The sequence below is a fragment of the Ixodes scapularis genome, unplaced genomic scaffold (assembly GCF_016920785.2).
Source record: "Ixodes scapularis isolate PalLabHiFi unplaced genomic scaffold, ASM1692078v2 ptg000312l_1___fragment_3__unscaffolded, whole genome shotgun sequence".
Lineage (NCBI taxonomy): Eukaryota > Metazoa > Arthropoda > Arachnida > Ixodida > Ixodidae > Ixodes > Ixodes scapularis.
In genome coordinates this window covers 1,780,667-1,788,760 of record NW_024609958.1, presented here as the reverse complement: position 1 = coordinate 1,788,760, position 8,094 = coordinate 1,780,667, and the positions used below count along the sequence as shown (strand labels likewise).

At 42.5% G+C, this 8,094-nt stretch overlaps 1 non-coding gene across 1 annotated transcript; it reads right to left on the bottom strand.

The window, feature by feature from the left end:
* Positions 1-654: 654 nt before the first annotated feature.
* On the bottom strand, positions 655-7,717 carry LOC115314763. The gene is made up of 3 exons (XR_005714683.1): positions 7,645-7,717; positions 5,793-5,884; positions 655-731 (listed from the first exon to the last, which is right to left on the bottom strand). It is a non-coding gene; the product is annotated as an uncharacterized LOC115314763 (transcript).
* Positions 7,718-8,094: the final 377 nt, after the last annotated feature.

Genomic DNA, 8,094 nt, shown 5'->3' with positions numbered 1-8,094 from the left:
AAAAATTTTTGTGTTAATTTAGCGGGGAAATTTTCCCGCTAAATTTAGCGGGGAAAGTTTTCAGCTAAAATTAGTGGGGAAACATTTACACTAAATTTAGTGGGGAAAATTTTAAGTTATTGTTAGAGGGGAAATTTTTTTCACAAAAATTAGCGGGTAGTTTTTTTCGCTAAATTTGGCGGTACATTTGTTCCGCTAAATTTAGCGGGAAATTTTTTTCTGCTAAATTTAGCCGGGAAATTTGATCGCTAAATTCAGCGGGGAAACGTTTTCCGCTAAATTCAGCGGGGAAATTTACCCTAAAGCAACGCGCGGTGACGTCATCTATGCCGTCACTGGTGACCTTCGTGACGTCACGTGTGACGTCATTATGGGAAAAGTCCCATAATGGACCGCGCGATTACGCCGACGGCGATGCCGACGCCGCTCAAGCCGGAAACAGCCGCCTACGAGCTGCGCTCTAAACCAAATGCTACAATTCTGATACAGAGTTGTGGCATGCGCTTAGTAGAGCAAAAATGTACGATAAATAACATTATGAAAAATATATCAAACAGGGCAGGTGTCACATAACTGGTACCCGCAAAAAAAAAAAGAGTTCGAAGGCAGACAGAACATTTTTTGCGACTTACCAGACCGTCTTCGGGGCAAACTTCAGGTGGCATCCGCAGCGTCTGTCTTGGACCACTGCATGTCACGTTGCATGATGGAAGGCGAGAAGTAAAAACATCCTGCAATGCATTGACATATGATGTCAGAAATGAAATTTTAAATAAGACTGTGTCCGTTAAAAAAACAATAAAAACAATAAAAAATGTTGAAAAGCAGGATTGAAAGGCCCACCCGCCAGCAGAGAAAAGGAAACTGATCCTGAATTTCCTTTTCGCCAACCCTCCCACCACAGGGAGAAGGAAATCACCTCTTGATTTTTCGTCGCCATTTTCTAACCTCTTTTTTTTTTTTTTTTGACCGCCTGCTTGATTTTTTTGTGCAAGTTTGGTAGGTAGAATGAAAGTTTAAAAGTAAATTCAGAACAGAATAAAAATTTCCTTTCCTCTTTTTTTCGCCGTGCCTTTTATTTGTAACGCGCAAACGATTCGTTTCGTCAACAAAAGACTCATGCAAAAAAAAAAAAAAAAACTTTCAGCTTTTTCACTTCGGTGAAGAAGAAAGACCAGCGGAGTTGTACAATGGAAAGTAATGGCCGGCCGCAAGTCATCAAGCCATGGATGGATGGATGGATGAATACGGCTGAGCCCTTTGCATCGGGCGGTAGCTTACCCCACCTAGCCATTTTCTTTTACCATTTAAGCTTAGAATATTTAAATGTGAAATCTATATTCACTCCGCAGTGCAAAGAAAGTGAGGCTATGAAACCCCCTTGCCATCAGTGGATAAGAAAATACCTAGTTTTCTCTCGATTTCTGCCACCATTCACTTAATCTTTGCTTGGTAATCTCTACAGTCTTGAAATCCACTCTCCCTTCGCTGTCTCTAAAACCCAATGACTTTATTAAATCTATGTTGTCTTCGGTAGGCATAGGGTGAAGCCCTTTACAGTAGAGTATCAAGCGCTCAGCCGTCTCGTCCTCCTCTCCACAAGCAGTGCACACTGTATCAATTTCCTGGTACTTCACTCTGTATGTTCTGGTTCGCAGAACACCCGTTCTTGCCTCAAACAGCAATGAGCTTCCCCTAGAATTGTCATAAATGCTTTCTTTGGCAATAACTCTTTTGTTTAATCTATAGCTTTCCAGAGCCGTCTTTGTCTGCATTCCCTCTAGCCACCAACCTCTTTCTGTGGCCTTAACTTTCTTCTTAACTGAGACTTGCTCTTCGGTATCTTCGCTATAGCCCAATAACTTTCCTCTTAATTTCCTAGTGCGCTGTCTCCACTTTGTGTCTACACTCCTCATGTATAAATAGCTGAAAACCTTTCGTGCCCATTGCTCCCCGTCCATTTGCCTCAACCTATCCTCAAATTCTACCTTGCTCACCGCTTCCCTGCTCTCAAATGATGCCCATCCCATGTCTCCTTGTACTCCCTGGTTTGGCGTTGTGCAATGTGCCCCCAAAGCCAGTCTACCTACTCCGCGCTGTTTTATTTCTAGTCTCGCATGCACTTCGGATTTCATGCATAGCACTGCGTTTCCAAAAGTCAAGCCAGGCACCATGACCCCTTTCCAAATCTCTCTCACCACCTCATACCTGTTGTAATTCCAAAGTGCTCTATTTTTCATTACAGCTGCATTTCTGTTGCCCTTACCTATTATATACTTTTCATGGTCTCTGAGATATTCTGCACCATCACATATCCATACTCCTAGATACTTGTATTTACTAGCTCTCTCAACTGTAATATTCTGTATCTTCAGCCTCTCAACTTCATCCTCGTTAAAAATCATGACTGCCGATTTTTCGCTACAGAATTCTAAACCTCATTCCTCTCCTTCCCTACCACAGATGCTCATTAATTCCTGCAACTCTGTCCTGTTGTTAGCCATTAGTACAATATCATCCGCATACATCAATCCCGGTAAGGATTGCTGAATTTTTTGGCCTAGCTTACTGTAAGAAAGGTTGAACCCAAGCCCACTCTTCTCTAGTCTATCCTCTAATCCTCTCAGATACAACATAAACAGCAAAGGCGATAACGGGCACCCCTGCCTAAGGCCTCGTCTTATCTCTATTTTCCCTGTCGCCTTTCCTTCCCATGTTATAATCACCTTGTTATCTTTGTAAATGTTCCTTTATAGTGCTGTTAGTCCTTCATCTAGGTTTAAGTTCTCCATTATGTCCCACAGGTTTCTTTGGTTCACATTGTCATAGGCACCCTTGATATCCAGAAATGCCAGCCAGAGCTGTCTGTTTTCTTTTTGACCTATTTCTATACACTGTGTTAGAGAAAATAAATTGTCCTCCAACCTTCTTCGTTTTCGAAACCCGTTCTGTAATTCGCCCAGTATGCCCTCGCAATCTACCCATTCCTCCAGTCTGTTCTTTATAATCTGCATTACCAACCTGTAAATAACCGGTGTCACGGTTATAGGACGATAATTCCTAATATCAGACTTATCTCCCTTTCCCTTAAATATCATACTCATCCTACTAAGCCTCCATTCATCTGGAATATTTCCTTTTGTTATCATGGTACTCACTACCTCCCTTAGTTTTGCCTTAGATTTAGGACCCAAATTCTTCACCAGCTTGATAGGGATACCATCTGTGCCTGTCGACGTGCCACTAGGGACTCTTCGTTCCGCCTTTTCCCATTCTCTTTGTCCAAAATCCGCGATGTCACAAACTGGACTGCTACTTCCTTCGGTTCTCCTATCTTCCACATGTAACCGTTCCCGAAATTTATCCTCCATCACTGCTCCTATATATTGTATCGCATCATCTCCCTCTAATTGATCTCCCTGATGCGAGAGTATGAACCTCTGGCTAGCTTGCGTTGTTTCACCGAGGGAGTTCAAGTGCTCCCAAAACTTCTTGGCAGCGTTTCTATCTTTCTTACTTACATTACTCATCCATTCCTCACCCTTTCTCTGAATTTTCGCATTGATCAAACTGGATGCCTCTCGGCGACATGTTATAAAATTGTCCCATTTTCTTTTTACTTCCGTTTCGGACTCCCCACTACGCTTGGAATACCTGTGTTCTCTAGAGGCTTCCTGACGTTTTTGTATCGCTTGCTTCACTTCTTTGTCCCACCAGCTTTTTGGTCTATGTCCTTGCTTCCCCTTTCGTTTACTCTTAACTTTGTCTAGTTCTAGAGCAAAAAGCCTAGTTAGGCTCTCATAGGTCCAATCTGTATGCCGGTGCCCTGAAACTGCTGCCTCTATTCTTTCAACAACTATTTCCAACTCTTTGTCGCTGCAGAAAGTTTGCTTTGAATTATGTTGTCTAGTTTTAGGATTTACTTCTCTGGCAAAATTCAGCTTAATACGTTTGTGATCACTACCAAGACTTTTGGAACCTTCTTCATCTGTTTTCATTACTTGTAACTAACCATATATTTTGTGTGACATGAGTACGTAATCTATAGTTGAATGCAGATTGCCAGTTTCCCAAGTTATGTGCCCGTCACACTTCTGACTGGTATTACATAAAACTAAGTCATGTTTTTCCACCAGTTCTAGTAATATGCTTCCAGTTGAGTCCGTATACCCATCCAGACCCTCAATATGGGCATTCATGTCTCCCATAATAATTATTTCGGAGCCTTCCCCTAGTTCACTAATGTCTCTTGATATGCAATCAATCATTTTTCTGTTTTCCTCTTTAGCACCTGTCCCTGTCCATAAGTAAACCACTCCAAGGACTGTTGATTCCCCAGCGACTTTTCCTTTCAGCCACAAATGTTCGGCGCACTCCTTTCTGATCCTTCGAAAGTTCATATTCTTCTTAATAAATGCTCCAATTCCACCTCCCTTCCTCGTTCCCTCCATTCTGTTGCATTCTTCCCACACATAGTCAGGGTTGCAAGGTGGCTGCTCCATGTCTCTGAGATGTGTTTCCACAAACCCATACACCATTAAATCCTCCTTTCTTAGTTGCTCCTCTACCTCTTCCCATTTTAACCTATTTCTACCACCCTGCATGTTAATATATCCAATGTCTGATTGTGCTGTTTTTTTATACCTGTTCTTACGTTTTCTCCTCTTTTTAACCCTGGGTGCCTCTCCTGACTTCGTTGGGTTTTCAATTACTTCAGTGCCCCCAGGGCCCTCGGTCCCCCCAAAAAAGCAGTCACCGTGCGGCCCATCCTATCCCCCACCCTGTAACCCGTGGCCTCACTGTAGTGAATGCCATCTGCAAAAGGGCGGGAGCCAGCCTCGTACACCTCTCTGTTTACTTCCATTACGTCGTACCGAAGCTGTCGACTCATACCCTTAATTACTCCGTTGGCTTCGACAACCCTCCTCTCCGTTAAGCCAGAGTGGAAATGCTGACGCCCTCTATGAGCGACGGCGGCAACCAGATACGTCGCTTGCCGCCGTCGCTTCGGTGATGTTCACAGAGTGGGTCACCAGTCTTAGAACATTCCCCCTGGCAAAATCTTTATTCAGTGGCATTATTGATGTTCACCAGTTAGCTTACCAGCTCCATAAACAGCGTGTCCCCCCCCCCCCCCCCCCCCAAAAAAAAAAAAAACATTTACAGTGTTTGTTTCACCGCGAAAATAGCGACGCGTTGCCGAACGCTCAGTTTCCGTCCAAATGTAGCGCTAGCGGTTCGAACCTGATGCCAATGTTTCAAAACTACTCTAAGGAAAAAAAGCTTTTGCCACATAAAGCCCTTCAGAAGTTTCGAGTCCAGGGCCGGCTTGCTCAAAACAGCGTCTCGGCTGAGAGTTGGTGAAAGAAAGTACTGGGCCAGAGCCAGCGCACGAGCTGAGCCGCGTCTCATGGCACTCGCGTGCCCCAGCCTTTGCACTGCTTTCTTTCACCCATTCTTAGCTCGGACGCTGTTGCTAAGAAACCGGCCCAGGTGTTTTCACCTACCGTTTTCGAGCTTGGCCAACTACTCGCTCCACCTGATACCAGTATAAATGACGATAGAGAAAGAGCGCCGTGTATTTTCGCCTTATGTGCCCCTGTGTTTACGAAATGTGTCACTACGTTGGCAGCAATGCGAGTGTTTCCTGAAATATTATGGGTTTTCATTCCAAGCACAGGTGTTTAGTAAAAACGGGATTAAATGATTAGTCTTCGCATTATAAAAAGGAAACTATAGCTTTGAATTATCTAAAGATATCTCATTTCTATTTGAATGTTCCCAAGACTTACATTAGAGCCGTTGAGTTCACACAATATTTTCGCCGGCGGATTAACTGCATTCGCGCAGTGATAAATACTTCCACTCCCAGACAAAAATCCCACTGAAAAAAAAAAGGGTATGAAGATACAACCAGGCAAAGTGATTATGAGTTTAATATTGTTTAGACAAGCAAACGCAAACGCTGATAATAATCCCTGGACAAGAGCAACAAGGGGACAAAAGACAAACACATATCTCCAAAAACAAATCTCCAAACACAGTTTGGAGATTTGTCTTTGCCCCTTGTACCCCTTGTTTCCCTTTTCCAAAAATTACGATTGTTATTCTTGTCCAGCTCGCTTGCACCATTGCAATAATTGCATTATCTTAGCAAGCACTGTGTGTTTGTTTAGCACCGCGTAAAATGCTGCTACCTTTCTAAGATTGTAGGCACAAGTTCGCCTAATTAAACTTTGATATTAAGTTCTACTTTTCTTAATCCTTTTTATTCGCGACAATAATCATTTTATTTATCAAAAAAGAATTTAATGCCAGATTTTCAAATTGGGCCGTCTGCTCAAAACATTCGGTGATATCGATCAACATTATCATCCGTTATTTTGTAGCACTACACATGAGGTGCATTTCTAATAACTGATTGCTTAACCCTCTCTACAACTTTTCAAACCGCAATGCCCCGGGAGGTCGCGACCGCTTCATTTGCGACATCAAAATAATCCAATTTCCTAAACGCATGTAATAGACGAAAGATTAGTGGTTTAACAGTGCAGACTGTGTGAGACTCTTAAAGGTGCCCTGAAGAGGTCTCTGAGATCGCCTGAATATGGCGATACCTCACTCTGCTGGCCCTAAGCATTCTAGAAGTCCCTAAATCATTCCGATACGCGGCACATTTTCCTATTAAAATTGCAATCGAAAATTGCAAAGAACCGAGGTCGTCTACGAGGATGGGAGGACCATGTTCCGAAACCAGGACCACTGTTATGGGAGTAAATAAAATTAATTGAATTGAAATGAAGTGAACTGTCAGCCAATAGGAAGCGAATGATTGTGGCGCCGCCGACCGGTGGAACCGCGGATTGATACCTGAATTCGTGTGGCTCGTTGCCCATACAGCTCAAACTTCGACTCCACCCAGCGAGAGCTGACCACCGGACACATCACTACCACTAAAAAAAAAAGGAAAAAAAAAACATTCTGTGTTTTTTCATTTTACATGATTATTGTAGTATTACGTCCCCACTCCGCGCAAAAAAAAACATTGTGCGTTTTTTTTTACACGAATATTGTAGTATTACGTTCCCACTCCGCGCAAAAAAACATTATCGACTATTCTTATATGCTTTCATCATCTACAAAAACATACACATTTTGTATTAATAGCGTTGGGAATCTCAACAAATGTGAGTTTTCATTGGTCACATGTCGTCCTGGCTGCCGGAACAATGCTCCTCCCATCGCCGGAGATGATTTCGGTGTGTTCGATCTTTGATTGATTTTAAATAAGGAAATCGGCCACGCATGTTTATGTTTCATAGAGTTCAAGAATGTTAGAGCCCGCACATGAAGTTCTCGCCGAATTTAGGCGATCTCAGAAACCTCCTAAGGGCACCTTTAAATACTATGCAATGAAGTGACTTAATTCCTTCTGTTCAGATGTGTATTAACACAACCTGTTACAACCTCGTCAGTCAATTGACGCTCTAAGCTCTAAAGCATTGGTTGCAATATCAAACAACGTTCAAAGAGCACCGGTGGCATCCATTCATAGGTGTTTCTTAAAAAAGTAAAACTGGCAAAAATATCTCGAGAGAAATCAGAAACACTTGGTTCAATATCTGCATCTTTAATATGGCTTACCGCCTTGAAATGCCGGTAGAATAAGCACCACGGTGAAAAGTACGAGCAGCATGTTGCTGATAGTGCGACACATAATTAGTCTAACAGGAACGTCCTCCTAAAAGAAAAATAATAACATAAGTATAGCCTCGACACTCGACAGCACAATTTTGTTCTTGGAATGTAGACGACACATGCAAAGAAATTTTTTTTTTAACAGCTTAGATGGAAAAAGAATGTCATGAAACAATTTTACAACGAAGGAAGAACATTTTTAGAGCTATATTTACGGCGCTATACGAATTTGTAGTTGGCGCCCGCGGGAGCCGCGGAAAAGTAGGCCTTATTTATAAGGTGACTGGCCCATATTTGTCACGTGGTGCTTGCGCTCTTTCGGAAGCTTTCTATGACCTCTAAAAGTAACTTATTCATCTTTGTTTGAAGTATCACAAAAAACTAAGATTAATAAGT